Source organism: Carex rostrata, chromosome 17, assembly GCF_964058835.1.
Source record: "Carex rostrata chromosome 17, lpCarRost1.2, whole genome shotgun sequence".
Taxonomy (NCBI): domain Eukaryota; kingdom Viridiplantae; phylum Streptophyta; class Magnoliopsida; order Poales; family Cyperaceae; genus Carex; species Carex rostrata.
The window spans coordinates 4597527-4621242 of record NC_135934.1 but is presented as its reverse complement, the minus strand read 5'-3'; the positions used below and the strand labels follow the sequence as shown (position 1 = coordinate 4621242).

At 37.7% G+C, this 23716-nt stretch overlaps 3 pseudogenes across 3 annotated transcripts; all 3 read left to right on the top strand.

The window, feature by feature from the left end:
• The first annotated feature begins 14330 nt into the window (after positions 1–14330).
• LOC144568337 (putative germin-like protein 2-1 pseudogene) lies at positions 14331–15180 on the top strand (annotated as a pseudogene). The gene has a single exon (XR_013515636.1). The product of XR_013515636.1 is annotated as a putative germin-like protein 2-1 pseudogene (transcript).
• Positions 15181–16418: 1238 nt separating this feature from the next.
• Positions 16419–17600, top strand: LOC144568336 (putative germin-like protein 2-1 pseudogene; annotated as a pseudogene). The gene has a single exon (XR_013515635.1). The product of XR_013515635.1 is annotated as a putative germin-like protein 2-1 pseudogene (transcript).
• Positions 17601–18958: 1358 nt separating this feature from the next.
• Positions 18959–19934, top strand: LOC144568334 (putative germin-like protein 2-1 pseudogene; annotated as a pseudogene). Its single transcript, XR_013515632.1, has one exon. The product of XR_013515632.1 is annotated as a putative germin-like protein 2-1 pseudogene (transcript).
• The last annotated feature ends 3782 nt before the right edge of the window (positions 19935–23716 follow it).

The following is a 23716-nucleotide window of genomic DNA, read 5'->3' as shown; positions in this document are numbered from 1 at the left end:
TAATTATTCGGATTCAGTTCGGCGAAGTCAAAAATTCATCATTCGAGTATATTTTGGAAATGATTTGGTTTTATAAGAAAGCAAAAAAAAAAAAAAAAAATTCAAAAGAAATGTATATATATTTTAATTGTTTTAATTTTCAACATTTTTAAACAAAATTTGGTGGCAAAAAAAAAGCTGTGCCTCTTGATTAGGGGTGAGTAAATCGCTCATAACTCGTGAGCCGCTCATAACTCGCTCATTAAAAGCTCATCTAAACTCGCTCATTTATCCGCTCATTTAAACTCGCTCATTAACAACTCGCTCATTTATTTAATGAGCGAGCATGAGCATGACCCAACTCGCTCATAACTCGCTCATTAAGAATTTGCCACACCTAATCCCTGCCACATTTAATCTTATGTAATTCTGTATAACATCAACCTTGCCTCATTAAAATTGATAGATAGTGAGCATAGTTTCATATTTAATTATGTGTAATATAATGAGTACAATGTAACATTTAATCCTGTGTAATATACTAATATTCATAGTTTCATATTCATTTTTTTTGTAAATCGGCAGAATCAAAACCTCCGCCAAAAGCCCAAAACAAGTAATAGTCATAACAACTCACTCATTTAAATGAATTATAACAATTTGTTGGATTTTATTACGATGACTTTTAACAAATTTTGTTATACGTGGACACACTATATAATTTTGTTATGAGTCATAAGTCATAACTCGTGAGTCGCTCATAACTCGCTCATTTACAACTCGCTCATTTATTCGCTCATTTAAACTCGCTCATTTATTCGCTCATTTAAACTCGCTCATTAACAACTCGCTCATTTACTTAATGAGCGAGCATGAGCATACCCTAACTCGCTCATGCTCGCTCATTAATCACCCCTACTCTTGATATTCAAAATCTGCTACATAAATTAAAATTTTCATGTAAGATGGTGGTCACGTGGGGGGAGGGCCCACTTAGGCCTTTCATAATTCAAAATTGTGGCACAGCTTCACCCACGTGTTGCTTTGTCGTGTGAAGCAGAGGTCTTTGACATTTAAAATCTGTTGTATAAATTAAAATATTGATTTAAGATAGTTCCCGTTGGTTCACTGACTCCTTTGACTCATTTCAAAATTCAAAAATTGTCACAAAAACTGTGCCACAGCGAATCAGATTCGCCCACGTGGTTTGGTTGTTGCTTGAAACCGTGTTTTGTGCACGGATTACGGAGCGAAAAAAATACACAGAGCGACGAACTTTTAGAACAAAACACGATAATTCGTAAAAAAAACGTATTATTCGTGTTTTATATGTGGATAAATCGGTAAAAGTTCAATCAACTGTTTTATTCGCCACTCTGTTTGATAACCTCTAAAAATCGTTTTATTCGCAAATAAAATACGAATCATGTTACTATGGTGTGAACTGTGAAATCGCTACATTGCACGTATTACCGAGCGTAAAACGCGATGAACTTTTAGAATAAAATGCAAATAATTCGTAAAAAACGTATAATACGTTTTTTTTGCGCGAATAAATCGGTAAAAGTTCGGTCAACCGTTTTATTCGCTATTCGGTTCGATAACCTCTAAAAAACGTTTTATTCACGAATAAAATGCAAATCATATTACTATACTCAAGGCAAATAACTGGGTGTGGTATGTTTGTGTAGTAAGTACGTCTGTGTTGAACTGTTTCTTTATCAATAATGAAAAGTCATAATCGAGTTTCTGATCTTCTAGTCATAGCAGTTGAAATTCATTTCTAAAATATTGTATATGCCATTTGAATATAGAGTGGGTGATGTTTTGAACAGTCATAACTAACCTTATTGGAAGAGGGGGCTGTCTGATGGTCATCGGATCACTTTTGTGTTCGATGGGTTCTCTCATCGTCAGATCTGCTTTAGGATTCGTGTATACGGATTTTAAAGTAGACGTGAAATTGTGGGCGCGAATCCTAAAGCAGATTCGACGGTGAAGAGAACCCATCAAACACAAAAGTGGTCCGATGGGCGTCGGACGCCCCCCTCTCCCAACCTTATTTTGGTAGCAGAGAGCAATTCTACATCCGTGCAGTTGCTGGTTGGTTTGGTTTTGTTATGGATCAGTTGCCCATTTAAGTATGATTGTGTTTGAAGTGAAATCTCACACACAGTAAGCATTTCGTTTCAGTCCATTGATAAATGGCATATTATATAGTATGTTTCAAATATTGTAAGTATTGTAAATAGGTGAGAAGTTTGCAAAAGGTTTATTTGTAATTTGTGCCAGCCCTAATGATATATTTTATCGGGAACACATTAATTTGAAGCATTGCCAACTTCTTCTTCTTATTTTTTTATTTTTTTATTTTTTTATTTTTTTATTTTTTGATTTTTTTTTTTGAAGGTCAGATGGCAAGAAGCCTGCTGACAATATATTAAGATAAGAAAAGTATTTACACACCCCTTAGGGCTCTTTTTACACACTCACTCTTCTACCCCCCTAGAATTATATTAAATGGTAAACAAAATAGATAAAAACATCGCAAAGTGTCGGGCATGATCGCCCGTCTCCCGTGCCCCTCTATCTGATATCTTACTAACAATTGCCTCCCCATGTAATTGCTTGTATTTTGACTTCATTAATTAACATATACACTTGTTTACTCTCCTGTGAGAAGATCCGTCTGTTTCTCTCCTTCCACAGCTCCCAAACTCCTGAGGCCCATACCACATCCCATCTCTTCCTAGTCTCTCCATGTAATACCTTCCTGTGTTCCCACCATGCATCCCCGATGGATGTTGTGTTAGTTGGGACCGTTAGGTTAACTGATGCCAGCAGCCCCCTCCAAAACCTTTTAGCCAAATGGCATTGCCAAAAAAGGTGGTATCTTGTTTCTAGAGTGTCTGTTGCACACATGACACATTCAATGTGAACCACACAGCCCCGCCTTGTAAGTATTTCTCTTGTTAACAGTTTGTCATTTAAAAGTAACCATACAAAGATTTTTACCTTCATTGGTATTTTTAATTTCCACAACTGTTTTTGGTATTGGCACCGCACTCCCTTCTGGTGTAGCATTTGGTATGTTGATGCCGTTGAGAAAGTTTCTTCCCTGGTCCATCTCCATTTCAGGCGATTCGTGTTCTGGTCCATTTCTGTTGCGCAATTAAAAATGGGTTTTAATTGTACCAGGGCCTTTAGAAAAAAGGAACCCTGCCCCTCTAGTTCTGCCGAGTTTGTGATGTTGTGTAGCTGTTGGAGCACCTGTGCCCACAGTCCTGCCGGGTCGTTGTGTATCTTCCATAACCATTTGGCCATGAGTGCTATGTTCTGATCCTCTATGTCTATTATTCCCAACCCGCCTTCTCTTTTTAGGGCGCATGTCCTTTCCCAGTTCGTGAGGCAGCTAATCGGTCTGCATACCGAATGCCCTTTCCACAAGAAACTCCTTCGTAGACGGTCAATGTATTTGATTACCCATTTGGGTAGTTTGAATGCTTGTGCGAAGTGTAGTGATAGTGCTGAGAGTACCGATTTGACTAACACTAATCGTCCCCCCAAGGAGAGCAGGTTTGATTTCCAGCTTGCCAACCTGTGTTGGACTGCATGAATGATAGGTTGGAAATCTGCCTTTTTCGGATTCTTAAAGGTCAACGGAAGGCCCAGGTATTTCATTGGGAGTTGCGAGGGGGGGCTTGATATGATGTTTTGTATCCCCTGAATTGTTCTTCCCGGTACTGAGATAGGAACGAAATTGCTTTTGGCCCTGTTAATTCTGAGTCAAGATAAAGATTCATATGCCTGAAGGATTGTGGCCAATACCTTTAGGGTCTCTGGATGTGCCTCTGTGATGATGAGCGTGTCATCTGCATACTGTATAACCCTTGTTGGTATATGGATTGGCGTGTGCATCAGTGGCCCCGCATTGGAAATAAATCTAGTGAGGGAGTCTGCCACCAGAATGAATAGCATCGGTGATAATGGATCACCTTGCCTTAGCCCTCTCTCGTGCTTGAAATATCTAGTTGTTTCCCCGTTAACCTTTACTGTGGAATATGAAGATTTTAGGATTGCCAATACCATAGATAACCATCTCGGAGGGAATCCTCTTTCAATGAGAAGATTTGTCAGAAAGCACCAATCCACCGTATCAAATGCCTTTTCGAAATCAACTTTGTATAAAACCGTTGGTATCTTTAGCCTTTGCGACTCACATAGCAGTTCTCTTGCTACTAAGAATGACTCTATTAAAGATCTACCCTTGACGAAAGCTGTCTGGGTGTTCTCTATCAATTTCGGTAGCTGTTGTTGTAATCTATTAGATAGAATCTTGGTGATTAGTTTTATCACCGTGTTGCTGACGCTTATTGGTCTGAAGTCCGAAATCCTATTAGCCCCCTGTTTTTTCGGTACGAGAGTGATGGACGCTCTGTTGATACATGCGACCTCTGCTCTACCTTCTTGAACCTCCGTTATCAGTTTCATGAGATCCTCCCCGATAATATCCCAATATTTCTGGTAGAATTCTGTCGGTAAGCCATCCGGGCCACTTGCTTTATTTTTTGGTAGCTGTTTGAGTGCCATCTGTACCTCCTGTACTGTTATGCAGTCATCCAGGTGCCTTAGCTGGTTGTGGAAGGCGGGCCCCACCTTACCTGTCAGGTCAAAGGGTGTGTTCCTGTTTGCCCTGGTACCAAGCATGCTTTTGAAGTGTTGCACCACATAGTCCTTCAACTGTTGGTGTTGCACCTCCGTATCATTATCTCTTACCAATGTAATAACAGAATTTAGATTTTTCCTACCATTTGCCACAGCATGGAAATAGGCCGTGTTCTTATCCCCTAAGTTCAGCCATCTGCATCTCGAACGCTGTTTCCATTTTTGTTCTTTCTCACTTGCCAGACGGTATACATGTTCTTTTAAGGCTATTCTAAGCTGTAGTTCCAGTCTGCTCAATTGCCTGTGCTCTTCTGTTCTGTCTAGTTGCCTTATTACCCATTTAGACCTGTTTAAGTATGTCTCCATCGACTTGAATTTGGCGTTAGCCCATTCTGTTAGTGCCCTTTGCACCGCATTTGTCTTTAGCTGGAATGCCTTTGCTATGTTTCCCCTATTCTGAACTGAATTCCACGCAGCTAGCACAAGTTCTCTTGCTTCCTGGTACTCTAACCAGAACAGTTCTAGCCTGAAATTCCTTCTTCTTGTTCGGCTATGAGTTTTTATAGTTACTAGTAACGAAACATGATCCGATACCGGCTGAGGTAGGTCTCTGAGTGAATAGGACATACCTAGGGAGTTCCAGTGAGCCGAAATCAGCGCTCTGTCAAGTCTAGAAAAAGTCGGGTTAGGTCGGCCATTCGACCATGTGAATTTCCTCCCTTGTAGCGGCACATCAATGAGGCACTCATCTGCTATGAAATTATTGAACTGCTGCATTGTTCCTGCATTCCTTGTTCCTCCTGTTGATTCATCAAAAGTTCTGTGCATGTTGAAATCTCCAACAATGACCCACGGATAGTCATTATGAAGTCTCAGTTGCTTTAACTCATCCAAAAATTCCAATTTTTCTCTTGGGTCCTGCGGTGCATAAGCCCCTGTGACAAAAAGGTTATTATTCCCATTTTTTAGGACTACACTCACAGTCCATTTATTTATCATTTTTGTGATAGTTGAGTAAGCGGTGCTCCACGCGAGCACCACTCCTCCTTTAGTTCCCTCAGCATCTAAAGCTACAAAATCTCGAAATCTTGAGGGGCACACTTGCCGCACTCGAAATATCGTATGATCACTCCATTTTGTCTCTTGAAAACAAAATAAATCACATTTAGAATTAATCACTGTTTCTTTCACTATTGCACACTTATTTATATCTCCTAAGCCTCGAACATTCCAATTCAAAAGATTTAGATTAAATTTAAGTGACATTGATCCGTTACACATCATAGTTTCAAAAGAATGCGACTAAGCAATTTAAAGAGCTAACATTGCTCGCAATTGGACCCAAAAAGCATAAATTAAACTAGCTAACCTAATCAGAGAGATCAACACTCTCTTCCTCTGAGAGGTTATCCTCTGAATCATCATCTAATGCCTCATAGGCAGATTCATGGTACTTATACCCTATTCCCCCCACTGGTTCAGAGCCCTGACCAGTGATTAGTCCGTGCGCTATATTAATTCCACAGTATTGCTTTGTCTTTTCAGCAGTATCAGCATCCAAAGGCACTGCTTGTATTGCTTCATCCTCTAGTGCCCTGATGAGTTCTGCCTCCCTTACCGCCTTGTCTTCAATGTCCCCCGCTTTGACTCCCTTCTGTGTCTTTTTTGCCTTCTGCGGCTGAGCATAGGAGACCCCGCCGCCTTTCTCCCTTATACGTTTGCTACGACGGAGTGTTGTCTCTTCCTCCGCTTCCAAGTCGCCTTCCGCCTGGGATTCCTCTGACTCCATCATTTCGCCGATCGGTTGTGTCACTTCCAAAGCATGATCTGGCACGGCTTCCCCCTGGTTCTCCTCCTCTCTTGCCACGGCTTCCACTTCCTCTTCTTGGATTTCGATTTCAGTTGGTGATTGGACCACCCCAATTCCGAACTCCATGTGTAGTGCATACATATCAATATCCATGCCTCCTGATATCGGATCTCTCGGGTCCCCTTGCATACCCGGGTATTCATCATCGCTGTTGTATTCTCCCATTCCAGTTGGGTTGTATTCCTCTTCCAAAGGTTGAGGGCCTTGTTCTACTGGGTCCTCTTCCTCATATTCCTCTTCAAATAAGATCTGTTCTTTTTCACCGCAATTGGGCTCTACCTGTGAGTTAGCAAAGTCCCTTACCTGTTCTTGGTTGAGTGGTATTTCTAAGTCCGCACCCTCAGTGATTGGCCCGCTTGGGCTTGTAATCTGCTTGATTATTTCAAGTGAGAGGGCAGCTGCTTCGTCTAGGCCCATTTTCTTTTGAGGCCCAGTTAGGGCATGGTGCTGTTCAAAATTTAAATCTGAAAGCGGGCCCTCTTCATGATTACCCGTACTAATCACCTTTCGGCCAGTAACAGGAGTTGTTGGCCTGACTTCATCGTACCCTATTGCTTGAGAATTCTCCTGCGGCGCATGCAGTACCTTTGCTGCATCCACATTTAATGCGCGTGGGGATGTGATGAGACAGTTTGAAGACTGTCCTTTGTCTCCAGTTATACTCAGACTGGATCCTTCCATTGCGATCTCTTTCTCTTTGCCTGGTGTAATTTTTGCCATGGCTGGCGGTGGCTCCAATGCCGCTAGCTGTCTCTCTTTTTCCTTAATCACATACAGAGGGCTTTTCTTAAGTGTAATTAAAATCACATATAGAGGGCTTTTCTTAAGACTGTTCTTAAGTGTAATTTTTTTATTTTTTGAAATTCTAAGATAGTTGGATAAAGTATACTTTATTGATAGTACGTGCAATTAAAATCCACAATATATATATCAGGCAGATTCATGCAATGTTTTGACTTCATATTAACTTTGTAATTAACTTTGTAATGCTTTTGGTCCCTCCAAAAGCCTGTTCAAACTTTAAACCTTTTAAACACCAACAAAAATGAATGATTTGTGCAACTTGTGGGCCTACTAAAGCCGACATTTTGTTTATATGTCCCTCGTTATAGTGAGGCCCGTTTATAAAATTAAGTTTCAAATCTGATATAAGACCTTCATTGGTAATCAGTATTACTATTACTAACGGCTGGATATAGTAGCCGCATGCAACAGGAAGTGCATTAATTGTCTAAACGATTAAGACTAAACGTTGTGCTGCTAACACAGATTGACAAGTTCTAAGCACTGCACCAACTATTTTACGATGTACATGTTTGACTTTCACACGGGAAGGGCCCAGCAAAGCAACATATGTGATGATCTTTCACCTCAAAAAAAAAACATCTGTGATGATTCATCCGAAAGAAAATGACCATTAATTTAAATAATTATGTTAATTAGAGTATGAACCTAAGATTGAAGTTGGTTATTACATCTGTCTTTGACCCCCATCGTCTCCCTTTTAGTAGGCCAAAGTACAGTAAGATAAAACTTTAGCCCTTGATCAGTTCTTCTTAATAAAAGAAGAGGAAGTAGTCAAGTAGCTATAGATTTGAATCCACTTCATCTGGAAAGAAGACATATTCCTGAAAGGCGACCACATTTCAATTATCTAAAAAAGGGTCTTTGTATCTCCATTCTTATATTAAGCACATAGATGTTCTCATCCATCAACAGTTGTGATTAATAAATGAAATTTCAAATTGAATACCATCTCTCCAATTACATAGTCTGGCTTTTTTTTATTCAATACATCCTTTTGATATTTTTTATGTATAGACGTCTAAATTTATTTTGATCAGAATTAAAATTGCTATCTTACTTTTTTTAGATGGCTAAGAAAATGGAACATACGACAAAGTTGATGTCTTACTTTTTTTTTTTTTTTTTTATCTCCTTCAATTCATATAATTCTACCTAATAAGGAATAGAATATGTATGTGTATATATCCACTATCAAAATTTCTAAGAAAAGATAATAACGAAAAATATTCATGCGTTTCAAAATATTGCTTCTTCAATTAAAAATACTACAATATTGCTTTCAGTATCAAAATCGAATGTTCAAAATATTTGAGGTTTTTTTAGTATTTAAGAAGCAGATGACTGGTCAAAATGCATTTAGAATCATAAATTAGATGATCTATAATTTTTATTAAAAAAATTACACATGAATTTAAAAAGATTACTTCTTTTATTGAGAAGTTTAAAATAAATAAAAAATATTCTCTTAAAATAATTCATAAGTATTTTTTTTTTTTTTGAAATATATTTCTGTTGCAATGCATTTAAAGTATCTAAAAAAGAAATGTACTGCTGTGTTTGATTGGAACAAATAAAAAGGTAACAATTGTTAACAGATACAAGTTCTACCTGCTCCATGAACGCACTTTTCTACGGTGTACATGTTTGACTTCTACATGGTAAGGTCTCAGCAAAGCAACAGCTGTGAAGTTGTCACCATCTTTAATCGAAAACAAATTTCTTCATCCGATAGAGCGAGACAATCTTTTTGAAAACACTTTGTTAATTAGTATGGCTAAGGCTATGATGCTAATGGTTGCATAGAGAGTTACAATGCTACGGCTCAATATTTGACTTTTCAAAATTCTAGTGGTCTATTCGAATCATTCATTTTGTTATCCATATTAATATGTGTTTGTAGACCAAATTTTACATTTTTTTGAAATTTTTTTTTTTACTATTTTTTTAGATAGGTAGAAAATCAGCTAATTTAAAAAATCCTGTACCATTTAGATATTTGATTTTCTACCTATCTAAAAAAATAGTAAAAAATTTCTCAAAAATGTAAAATTTGGTCTCCAAACACATATTAATATGGAGAACAAGATGAACAATTCGGATCGACCTTTAAAATTTTGAAAACTCGAATATTCAGCCGTAGCACCGTAGCTCTCTATGCAACCCATAGCATATTAGCTTTATCCAATTAGTATATACCTATGATTGAAGTTGTCTGCGTCTAAAATTGAACTTAATTGTCTCCATCTTCGACCCATTCCATCAAATCCCTTTTAATAGGCCAATGTATACTAAGATAAAAACCTTAGCCCTTTTAATTATGATCATAAATATGATTTTCAAATCTGACAAACACAATGCATATACTTTTCTACAGACATCCACTGTATTGTGCTCTTCTTTAACTATTCTTGATGTTTATTTCCATCTATAGACCAACTATGGACTGCTCTTCGTTAACATTTAAATTACTAACTTGTGCACAAGAACAGCGTTCCAGTGAATCAAAATCTGACAAAAAAAACAGATTAAGCAATCAACGTCGTACCATTAAATCAAGGAGCCTTAGCGCGGGTCAGAGTTTCAGCACGACGGCCTCTAGGGTTTTGCCAACCCGGCTTGAGAAGGAAATGGTAACAGAAGTGCTACAGAGTTTCAGCACGAGAGAGAAAGAGAAACTGAAAAGTACGGGGAATAGGTGGGGGTCGGAGAGAGGTTGTGTGAGACAAGGAGGAGCGCGGCGAACAGAGAAGGGTGGAGGAGTCCGGATCCTCTGCATTAACACTCATTGTTTGAGTTTGAATGTGGACCGTCCGATGAGAATCCGATTCAATCCCGGTCCAAGTTTCTAATTTACGGTAGGGGTGTAAATGGATCGGATATTATCCAATTTCATCCGGATTCAGATCCGAAAAATTACTTAAATTATCTGATTCGTATCTGTATTCGAGATTATCCGTATCCAAAAAATTGTTACGGATAAGAATACATTAAGATTTATAACTATCCGTATCTAACTGTTATACTTCTAAACCACAACAAATGTACTCTATATTGTTAAATTGAGTTATTAAATTACATATTAATACTAATAATTTATTAAACTGCATATACATATATATTTTGATAAACAATATAACACTATGACATGATTGGTGATTAATCTTTTGATAATATTATATATGTTTTGTAACCAACAAACTTATTATAAAAATATTATATCTAATTTATGAATGAAAAATTACATTTAGATGTTATTCTGTACTAAAATATACATTAGTAATTTGTCTTTAATTATCTGTATCCGTCCGATATCCACAATATCTATATCAGACAGATTCATGCAATGTTTTGACTTCATAATTTGTCCCTCCAAAAGAAAGCCTCAACTAAAGAACATATAGCCCGCTATCTCCTGCAATACTACAGTGACCTAATGGGGACAAGACCACAAGTGCGTAGACCCTTCGATCTGACTGGGAGAGTTGGACCCGGATTTCAAGAAGAGTTGAAACATCTGGATGATCAGATAATGAAAACCGAAATTCGATATGCGATCAACGGTATGCCCAAAGACAAAGCAAGCGGTCCGGATGGATTCCCCACTGAGTTTTATCAAAGATAATGGGAAATTATTAAGAATGACATTATAGCGGCGGTAAGGGCTTTCCAGGAGCGAGGCACCAGTCTCGCCTCCCTTAACAAGGCCGCTATCACTCTAATCCCAAAGAAACCGAACCCAACGAACCCAAATGAATCCAATTAGTGTAATCAATGCAGTGGTAAAGATCATCACTAAAATACTGCCAAATAGATTGGCGCCGATGCTAGATAGCCTCATTGCACCCAATCAGACGACATTCGTTAAAGGAAGGTCCATGACGGAATCATTCGTAGTGGCAAGAGAATTTTTAAACTTCTACACCAGTGAGAAAGTGCCAGCCGTCTTGTACAAAGTAGACTTTGAGAAAGCATTCGACACGGTAGATTGGTGTTTCAAAGTTAACTTACTGATCGAGAGAGGCTTTTCCCCGAAATGGATAGCATCGGTACTACACATTTGGCAATCAGGATCGTCAGTAATTAAGGTCAATGGCATCCTGACACCCTACTTTAATCATCAAAGGGGGGTACCGCAGGGCGATCCACTGTCTCCCATGATTTTCATCATTGTGGCAGACTCTCTGACCCGTTTTATCCAAGCAGCCTCAACCCTGATGTCGAACCTGACATTTATGACCCCACAACCAATCCAATTTGCAGATGACACTGTCATTATCTGCGAAGCACACCCAACCACCCTGAAAATCATAGCCAGGATATTATCAGTGTATGAGGAGCTCTCAGGCCTCAAAATAAACAAAACCAAAAGCAGCTTTGTTCCAATCGCGCTCCCACCAAACTGAATCCAGGTTATTCAGAATATTCTGGGTTGTCAACCATCCCAATTCCCGATGAAATATCTGGGCCTACCCCTTACAACCAAGAAGCCAAGGAAAGTAGATCTACAACCTATGATCAATGCGGTGCAGAACCGAATGGAAGGATGAAAGTCTAACATTCTCTCATACGGAGGAAGGGTGACACTGGTTAAGTCAGTCATGTCAGCTAGGCCATTACATTACATGCAAGCGCTTACCATTCCCAAAGGTGTGTTGAAGCACTTGGATAAAATGAGAAGAGACTTTCTATGGAAAAGAAACGAAACATGTCGAGGCATTAATTGCCTAGTCAACTGGGAGACGGTGTGTACATTAGCAAAAAATGGAGGTATGGGAATTATAGACCTAGCCATACAGAATGAAGCACTTCTCACTAAATGGCTTTGGAAACTTGATAATACACCAGCTAGCCAATGGACGCAAACCGTACAGAAGATTTATGGGATGGCAGACGAAATCTGGGATTCAACAAGCAAATCGTTTTTCATAAAGGATTTGGAAAGAAACCGGAATTTTTATCAGGTATCGACTGAACGAGAACCGTCAAATGGAGGGAAAAGGCAGAGATGGACGAAGGAAGGAAACTACACCTGCGCCATGGCATACATAGTCATGCACAATAGGGGAACCACATGCCTATACTACAAAGCATTGTGGAAACTCAAAATACCAACTAAGGTAAGAGTCTTTGTATGGTTGGTAACACAGAACAGTCTGCTGACGCAGGAAGTATTGATTAAAAGGGGATGCAACATATCCCACGGGTGTGTGTCGTGTGACTCTATGGATGTCGAAACTACGAAGCACATGCTCTGGGCATGTCCTTATGCAAGGACCTTTTGGAGAGGCCTCATGGCCGAATTTAATCTGACATATAGGGCAATTTCGAATGCCCAACCGGGACAAGTATGGTTGGAAGTAAGATCGGCACTTCACGGCTAGACAAGAGCAACATGGGTCTCGGTTTGGGCGGCGGGAGCATGGAGCCTTTGGAGAGAAAGAAACAAGAAACTGTTCACAAACAAGCGTAGACCACCAGGGATGGTCATTGAGAGCACAACATTAGAAATCAATGATTGGATACACCTCACGTAAATCATTTATAGAAAGGGAAAAGAAAAGGGGTAAGGCTAGAGGTTATGCAAGCACCTATAGCATAATGCTACAGGCAAATTTTAGTAAATAGCTAGAAGGGGCCGTATTGGAGGGCAGAGGGTCTAAAAAACCATGTAAATAGTGACCTTGAAAAAAAAACTTTTCTTATAATATATTTGTTAACTCGGCACTTGCCGGTTAACCATCAAAAACAATATGAATGATTTATGCAACTTATGGGCCTTCTAAAGCCTACATTTTGTTTATATGTCCATCGTTATAGTGAGGCCCGTTTATAAAAATGAATTTTCAAATTTGATACAAGACCTTCATTGGTAATCAGTATTGCTATTACTAACTGCTGGACATAGTAGCCGCATGCAACAGGAAGTGCATTATCTAAACGATTAAGTCTAAACGTTGTGCTGCTAACACAGATTGACAAGTTCTACGTACTGCACCAACTATTTTACGATGTACTGTTTGACTTGCACACGGGAAGCTTCCAGCAAAGCAACATATGTGATGATTCATCCGAAAGAACATGACCATTAATTTAAATAATTATGTTAATTAGAGTATGTACCTAAGATTCAAGTTGGTTATTACATCTGCCTTAATTTGACCCCATCGTCTCCCTTTTAGTAGGCCAAAGTATGAGTGAGTCTATGGTACTATGTATATTACGATTTGGCACCATGTTACGGCTCTATATTCGAGTTTTGAAATCCTAACGGTCGATCCGAACCGTTCTTCTTGTTCTCCATATTAATATGTGTTTGGATACCAAATTTTACATTTTTTGAAATTTTTTTTACTATTTTTTTAGATTTATTGAAAATCACTGTTTTTGGATGGTCCAGAATTTTCAGATCAAGTGATTTTCAAAACTTTTATGTGCACGTATCTCGAAACAATTTAATGATTGGATTTGAAAACAACAGATTTTGATCCTAAGTTTTATGATCAAAAGACTTCATCAAACTTAATAAGTTTGAACTTCAGATATTGTTCGAGAATATATAGTATATATTGCTGCTAGCCGATTGACAAGTTCCACGTACTGCACCAACTTTTCCACGTCTCACATGTTTGACTTGTACACGGTAATTAAGGTCCCAGAAAAATTAAATAGGTGATTGATTCATTCGAAAGAGCGGGACGATATATTTGAAAACACTTTGTTTATTAGAGGGATATACCTCAGATTGAACTTGTCTACATCTTTAATTGACCCCATCATCTCCTATTTATGATTTAATAGGCCAAAGTATACTAACATATATAAAACTTTAGCCTTTGACCAATTCACAGAGAACATTTCAAATTAACCTGGACAATTTAGCCACAAAAGCTTCAATTATTTTATTTCCACATCGTGAGGAATTCTTCAACCACCCACTACTATAAATACCTATACAAGCATTGGTAATTGTATAACCAAATACCAATTTGCCTACATAAACCACAAGCTAACACAAGTTTAGATACTTGAAAGAAATGGCTTCCAGTACACTTTTTCTCTTTACTTTGCTTGCCTTGGTCGCATCTCAAGCATTTGCTTCTGACCCCAGTCCACTTCAAGATTTCTGTGTTGCTGACAATAGCTCTATGGTATTTGTGAACGGTTTAGTATGCAAGAACCCAGATTATGTGCAACCAGAAGACTTCTTCTTCTCAGGCCTCGACAAGGCTGGCGACACAAGTAAGAATCCCGGGTCAAATGTCACTCTAGTCAATGTCCAAAAAATTGCCGGACTCAACACCCTGGGAATTTCCATTGCTCGTCTCGACTTTGCACCCAATGGCGGCCTCAACCCTCCACACACCCACCCCAGAGCAACTGAAGTGCTAACTGTCATGGAGGGCACTCTCTATGTCGGTTTTGTGACCTCAGCCCCAGAATTCAAGCTCTTTTCCAAGGTGTTGAACAAGGGTGATGCGTTTGTTTTTCCCAAGGGACTCATCCATTTCCAGTTCAACATTGGACATGTCCCTGCCGTTGCATTTGCGGGTCTGAGTAGCCAAAACCCAGGCTTGATCACTATTGCAAAGGCAGTCTTCGGGTCAAACCTACCTATTTCAGATGATGTGCTCGCCAAGGCATTCCAACTTGATAAGAAGACTGTTGACTGGCTCCAGGCTCAGTTCTCCAATAGCAACTAAGCAATAATTTTATTATTAATTAGGAAATAATTTGGTATAGATTTGTTACTATCATGATATGTAATAAATTGTTTACTATATATTCAAATTTAGTGTGTAATCTATTGTTGTCGATAATAAAGCCCTGCCTCTTGGGCATGTTTGCATGAGTTGATAAAATATTTAATAAGCCATAAGAATCTTACAATTAATACTTACTGTCTTCTCCTCTGGATTGAGGCGATCATACTTGCTCGGTTCACGAGAAGTAGCCTTTATAAATAAACAATGGAGCCTTCCTGCAAATCTGATCACTGAACATCATTGCTGAAGAAACCGTGCCTTCTTTGTGAAGGTCCAGTGAGAATCCTATGATCATTGAGCGCACTACCGTCACCATTGTTAAAACTGGGTCTAGCGAGAGATAGAAAATTGGTTACGGGGGAAACACTCTTGTCAGTATCAAATCTGTACCAGTAAGGGACCATTCTTCATGTTGTTATTCTTCATGGTGTTATTCTTTGTTTAGAATTTCAAATCATATAGTCATATAGCAAGGAACACCAACCAACTTTTAGCATGCACGCTAATTACCATCCAAAAGTCAAAAGGACTCATTTCATTAACAAAGTACTGTAAGATGGATGACATGCAACAAATATGTTGAAATTCTTGCAAATTAAAATTGCAGGACATTACAGTTAAAAGATTTCGCCTGATAATTTATTTCGTAGAGTCTTCCAGTTCAAACAATACTACCTAAGTTTGAAATAGTAGAGAGGTTTAAAATAAATAATGTGATATCCTAATTGCCTCAAGGAAAATTAAATCCAAGAATAGTGGTTTGATTTCCTCGTTTTGATGTACCTATTCTTATTCGACAAAAAGAGAAATCGGTGTACAATGATGAAACTTTTGGACAAATTGCTCATATTTTTTTTCTCTTGAAATATGTTCCTGATACAGAAACGAACACAATGCTAGTATATATTTAATGCAATTTAAAGTAACTAAAAATGAAATGCTGTGCCTGATTGGAACCAATAAAAAGATAACAATTGTTAACAGTTTGACAAGTTCTACTACGTGCTCCAACGCATTTTTCTACGGCATACATGTTTGACTTCTTCATGGTAAGGTCTCAGCAAAGCACTGTGAAGTTGTCACCATCTATAATCGAAAACAGATTGCTTCATCCGATAGAGCGAGACAATCTATTTGAAATTACTTTGTTAATTACAGTATATATTGAAGTTGTCTGCGTCTAAAAGTGAACTTAATTGTCTCCGTCCTTGACCTATTCCATCATCTCCCTTTTAATAGGCCAATGTATACTAAAATAAAAACCTTAGCACATGACCAATTCACAGATAACATTTCAAAGCAGGACAAATTCGCCAAAAGCTTGAGTAGTTAATTACTTTTATTTCCAAATCGCGAGGATTTCTTCAAGCATCCACTACTATAACTACCTATACAAGCATTGGTCATTGTATAACCAAATACCAATTTGTAATTTGCCTACATAAACCACAAGCTAACACAAGTTTAGATACTTGAAAGAAATGGCTTCCAGTACACTTTTTCTCTTCACTTTGCTTGCCTTGGTCTCATCTCAAGCATTTGCTTCTGACCCCAGCCCACTTCAAGATTTCTGTGTTGCTGACAATAGCTCTATGGTATTTGTGAACGGTTTAGTATGCAAGAACCCAGATTATGTGAAACCAGAAGACTTCTTCTTCTCAGGCCTCGACAAGGCTGGCGACACAAGTAAGAATCTCGGGTCAAACGTCACCCTACTCAATGTCCAAAAAATTGCCGGACTCAATACCTTGGGAATTTCAATTGCTCGTCTCGACTTTGCACCCAACGGCGGCCTCAACCCACCACACACCCACCCCAGAGCAACTGAAGTGCTCACCGTCATGGAGGGCACTCTCTATGTCGGTTTTGTGACATCATCCCCCAACTTCAAGCTCTTTTCCAAGGTGTTGAACAAGGGTGATGCCTTTGTTTTTCCCAAGGGACTCATCCATTTCCAGTTCAACATTGGAAATGTCCCTGCTGTTGCATTTGCGGGTCTGAGTAGCCAAAACCCTGGCTTGATTACTGTAGCAAAGGCAGTTTTCGGGTCAAATCCACCTATTTCAGATGATGTGCTAGCCAAGGCTTTCCAACTTGATAAGAAGACTGTTGACTGGCTCCAGGCTCAGTTCTCCAATAGCAACTAATCAATCTTCAAGATATCAGTCTGCTAAACATTTGTAATAAAATGATATGTAACGAATTGGTTACAATTCATATTTAGTGTGTAATATGTTATTGCCAATAATAAAAGCCCTGCCTCTTGGGCATGTTTGTATGAAAGGATAGCTGTTTCAAAAAGCCATAAATATCTGACAATTAATTTTTACTTACTTCTGGATTGAGGCGATCACACTGGCTTTGTTTATTTTTTGGTTAGAATGTCATGGTTATCTACTGCAGCCCATAAATATATATATAAACCAACAATAGCAAACTTATCAGTTGCCCTTACTCTTCATTTCTTGTACCAGATGGCCTGGCCAGTTGCAAAGGGTTTGTGTTATCTAATGTGTAAAGAAGATTAACTTTTGAATTGTATTATGATATGAATTTCAAACCTGAAAACCAGAATATGTATACTGTTCTGTTGGCATCCACTCTATTGTGATCTTTTTTAACTGTTCTTGATGTTAGCTTGCAGTTATAAATCAAACTTTGAACTGCTCTTGGTCTAAGTAAAAATTACCAACTTGTGCAACAAGGATCGGCGTACCAGTCAATCAAAATCTGACAAATTAGAAAAAAAAAATCCTCATTTTTTAGAGTAAGGAATAAGAGTATGGCTCTTATTCATAATTTCAAATCCTAAATGAAATTTATTCAGTATTTGCTATAGCATCACAATTTGTGATAAAGAAAAATTTATAATGTAAACTCAGTTAATTCAATTATATGGATTCCAAAACACTTATTGAAAATATTACCTGAATGTCACGATGTAATTAATAATGAGATAAAGAAAATTAAAACAAAAAAAATTGAAAGTTAAAACATCATTTTTCATTAAAACCAGTGATCCTTGATGAAAGAATTATGCATTATTGACATTCCAATCTTCTAGCCATAACCATTGCTAGGAGAGACCAATTCTATATCTGGTCAATTGTTCGTTGGATTGGTTCTGCTTTGGATCAGTAAATTGCTTATTTAAATAAGATGGTCTTTTTACTCGAAAAAAAAAAGTATGATTGTGTGTTGAAGCCAATCCTGATCCAAATCATTCTGATTGTGTTTGAAGTGAAATCTCACACAAGTTAGTATTATGTTTTGTTCCATTCCATTCTATATGAGAGGAGTGACGCACGAGATATAGGTTCTATTAGCAAATGAGAATAGGCATAGTATAGTATGTTATAAATATGTAATCATGTAAGCAGCGTAAATATATAGGTAAGAAGTTTTCAAAAGGTTTATTTGTAATTGAGTGGCATCCTTAATGAAATATTTTATTGGGAACACATTTGAAACATTGCCACATTATGCCTAAGTAAGGGTTTATTTGTAATTGAGTGGATTCAAATTAATTTTCTCATGAGAAAAGAGGAAGTAGGAAATAGATTTTGAACCCGTTTCATCTAGAAAGAACACGTACATATTCTTGTTTCATCGTATAGGCCATCCGCAAAGGTGAAAATAAGGGGCCCTGGTATATATATGTAATGCAATCTAATCTAATTGAAAATAATTTGATGTACTGCCTGTGCTAAAATCAAACCAACCAAAAGAGAATAGCAGTGCTGCTAACATATTGACAAGTTCTCCGCAATGCACCAACTATTCTAGACCAAGTATGTTAAGATAAAAACTTTAGCCCTTGACCAATTCACAGAGAACATTTCAAATCTAGACCAATTAGCCAAGAGCTTCACTTCTTTTTTTTTCCAAATCGTGAGGAATTCTTCAAGCATCCACTACTATAAATACCTATACAAGCATTGGTCATTGTATAACCAAATAGCAATTTGTAATTTGCCTACATAAACCACAAGCTAACACAAGTTTAGATACTTGAAAGAAATGGCTTCCAGTACAGTTTTTCTCTTCACTTTGCTTGCCTTGGTCTCATCTCAAGCATTTGCTTCTGACCCCAACTCACTTCAAGATTTCTGTGTTGCTGACAATAGCTCTATGGTATTTGTGAACGGTATAGTATGCAAGAACCCAGATTATGTGCAACCAGAAGACTTCTTCTTCTCAGGCCTCGACAAGGCTGGCGGCACAAGTCAGAATCCGGGGTCAAACGTCACCTTAGTCAACGTCCAAAAAATTGCCGGACTCAATACCCTTGGAATTTCCATTGCCCGTCTCGACTTTGCACCCAACGGTGGCCTCAACCCACCACACACCCACCCTAGAGCAACTGAAGTGCTCACTGTTATTGAGGGCACTCTCTATGTCGGTTTTGTGACCTCAGCCCCGGAATTCAAGCTCTTTTCCAAGGTGTTGTACAAGGGTGACGTGTTTGTTTTTCCTGAGGGACTCATCCACTTCCAGTTCAATATTGGAGCTGTCCCTGCTGTTGCATTTGCAGGTCTGAGTAGCCAAAACCCAGGCTTGATCACTGTCGCAAAGGCAGTTTTTGGGTCAAACCCGCCTATTTCAGATGATGTGCTATCCAAGGCATTCAAACTTGATAAGAAGATTGTTGACTGGCTCCAAACTCAGTTCTGAATTAGCAACTAATCAATCATCAAGATACTAAATATTTGTCATAAAATGAAATGTAATGAATTGGTTACAACTCAAATTTAGTGTGTAATATGTTATTGTCAATAATAAAGCCCTGCCTCTTGGGCATGTTCGCATGAACGGATAAGTGTTTCAATAGGCCATAAATATCTGACAATTAATACTTACTGTCATTGCCTCTGGATTGAAGCGATTACACTGGCTTAGTTTATTATCGAATTTCTTATTTATTTACTGGATCCCTAAATATCAATACAAACTGACAATAGCAAACCTATCAACTACCCATGCTCCTCTTTTATTGTACCAGGTGGCTTGACCTGTTGCGAAGGATTTTTGTTATCTAATCTGTAAAGAAATTTCATGTGAGCGATTTAACTTTTGAACTTCGTTACCTAATTATGATCATAAATATGATTTTCAAATCTGACAAACACCACTACTACAAAAATGGTCATTGTACACTGCACATTGTACACGAATTTGGCAATTTTATATAAAAACCGTATAGAAATTGTAATTTTTTGGAAGCCCGAAATATCTGTGGGATCTCTACACGGATATTTATTAAAGAATCAGTGTAGAAAGTCATGAGAGAGCTACACGGACGTTTATTAGGAAATATACACGGCTTATTGTTTAAATAACAGTGTAGAAAGCCTTCAGAGAGCTACACGGATATTTAATTAAAGAACCGTGGAGAAAGGTAAGAATTGTACACGGATATTTATTTAAATAACAGTGTAGAAAGCTTATAAGAGCTACACGGACGTTTAATAAAGAGCCCTGTATAAAGGTAGAAATTGTACACGGTTTTATTTGGTTTAAATAACAGTGTAGAAAGCCTTCAGAGAGCTACACTGACGTTTAATAAAGAGCCGTATAGACAAATTATTTTAGGGTTTTGGTTATATAAAAGATCTTCTCCTTTCAGCGCCGTTTTGATCAATTAATACTCTCCCTCTCTGTTGGTTTGATTTCTGCGCACAAGGAGACCAGATCTGAGATCTTTAAAGTTAATTTGTATCTCTCCTCTCTATCTTGGTAAGGTTATCTCGGTAAGATTAGTCATGTATATATATACTTCTCTTTTTTTCGTGCCGAATTCTCATATTGGCACAGAGTGTTTTTTAGTTAAAAATAAATATATAATTTGTAATAGTTCTTCAGGTTTTTTGGCTTATTGCCTAACCAAAGTCAAAGTAGCTTCAACTTCATCTGCGGTGTCGATTTTCTTGCTTCGGAGAAAGAGATAGCGAAGTTGGTCTTGCCCGCTGGCTTCGAGTGTCCATACCTTCCTATCGGTGATACTTTTGAATAGGAATAGCGAACAACTTCTAAGAGCGTCAGGAGTGGAATGACTATTTACTATAGCTACCTATAGAATGAGGGTAACAATTCGAAATAGTATTAGTCGGGAGAAGATGAGGACTTCGAGTTGTAAAGGAGAAGTCCAAATAGTTGAGTCAAAAGCGGATACTGAGAGATGCATCATTCCAACATGCTTTTGTGAGATAAAATGCAACAAGAGGAATGTTGAAACGGTCGATCTGTTAGTCAACAATTTGCTTGTCGTAGGAGAGAGAAATAAATATATTTGGTGCCGAATTCAGATATATTTATTTTCTTTTGGTGCCGAATTCTCATCTCGGCACAAACATTAAAAAAAAAAAATTGATTTGCTTTGGTGCTGAATTCTCATCTCGGCACAAGATTTCTTTAAAAAAAAATTGATTTTCTTGGTGCCGAATTCTCATCTCGGCACAAGAAAAAGAAAAAATTGGAAAAAATAATAATTCTACACAGATATTTAACTAAAGTCCGTGTATGATATTTAACTAAAGTCCGTGTATGAAGTATGCGTAAAAAAATATTAATAAATAAAAATGATAACAGAGCTAAACGGACATTTACTAAATATCCGTGTAGAAATGTTTTTAAACATTAAAAAAATATTAAAAAAATTAATAAAAAAAAATAAGAGAGCTACACGGATATTTAGCTAAATATCCGTGTAGAAAGGTTTTTCAACATTAAAAAATATTAAAAAAATAAGAGAGCTACACGGACATTTAGCTAAATATATAATCGTGTAGAAATCTAATTGTACACGGCTTTTTATGTAATAATCCGTGAAGCTCGGTTATGGAGAGCGCCAGTGTCAAGGATTTGTAAATGGCTGTTTATGTAATAATCCGTGTAGCTATCAGTAATTGTACACGGTAAATATCCGTGTGTATATATACAAGGATTTCTACACCGTGGCAGCCCACGCGGCAGGAAATCCGTGTAGCTCGCTTGTTTATGTCCGTGTATAATCACTTATTGTGTATATATACTTTTATATAGAGTATTGTGCTCTTCTTTAACTATTCTTGATGTTTATTTCCATCTATAGACCAACTATGGACTGCTCTTTGTTAACATTCAAATTACTAACTTGTGCACAAGAACAGCGTTCCAGTGAATCAAAATCTGACAAAAAAAAAACAGATTAAGCAATCAACGTCATACCATTAAATCAAGGAGCCTTAGCGTGGGTCAGAGTTTCAGCGCGACGGCCTCTAGTGTTTTGCCAACCCGGCTTGAGAAGGAAATGGTAGCAGAAGTGCTACAGAGTTTCAGCACGAGAGAAAGAGAAACTGAAAAGTACAGGGAATAGGTGGGGGTCGGAGAGAGGTTGTGTGAGACAAGGAGGAGCGCGGCGAACAGAGAAGGGTGGAGGAGTCCAGATCCTCTGCATTAACACTCATTGTTTGAGTTTGAATGTGGATCGTCCGATGAGAATCCGATTCAATCCCGGTCCAAGTTTATAATTTATGGTAGGGGTGTAAATGGATCGGATATTATCCAATTTCGTCCGGATTCGGATCCGAAAAATTACTTAAATTATCCGATTCGTATCCGTATCTGAGATTATCCATATCCAAAAAATTATAACGGATAAGAATACAGTAAGATTTATAACTATCCGTAACTATCCGTATCTGACTATTACACTTCAAAACCACAACAAATGTACTCTATGTTGTTAAATTGATTTATTAAATTACATATTAATACCAATAATTTATTAAATTGCATATACATATATATTTTGATAAACAATATAACACTATGACATGATTAGTGACTAATGTTTTGATAATATGATATATGTTTTGTAACCAACAAACTTATTATAAAAAATATTGTATCTAATTTATGAATAAAAAATTACATTTAGGTGTTATTCTGTACTAAAATATACATTAGTAATTTGTCTTTAATTATCCGTATCCGTCCATATCCACAATATCTATATCAGGCAGATTCATGCAATGTTTTGACTTCATATTTTGTCCCTCCAATTAAAAGCCTGTTCAAACTTCAAACCTTTTAAACACCAATAGAAAGCCTCAACTAAAAATGAATGATTTATGCAACTTATGGACCTACTAAAGCCTACATTTTGTTTATATGTCCATCGTTATAGTGAGGCCCGTTTATAAAATGAATATTCAAATTAATCTGATATAAGACCTTCATTGGTAATCAGTATCACTATTACTAACGGCTGGATATATATAGTAGCCGCATGCAACAGGAAGTGCATTGTCTAAACGATGAAGTGTCTAAACGATTAAGTCTAACGTTATGCTGCTAACACAGATTGACAAGTTCTACGTGCTGCACCAACTATTTTACGATGTATATGTTTGACCTGCACACGGGAAGGTTCCAGCAAAGCAGCATATATATGTGATGATTCATCCGAAAGAACATGACCATTAATTTAAATAATTATGTTAATTAGAGAGTATGTACGTACCTAAGATTGAAGTTGGTTATTACATCTGTCTTTGACCCCATCGTCTCCCTCTTAGTAGGCCAAAGTATAGTAAGATAAAACTTTAGCCCTTCATCAGTTCTTCTTAATAAAAGAAGAGGAAGTAGTCAA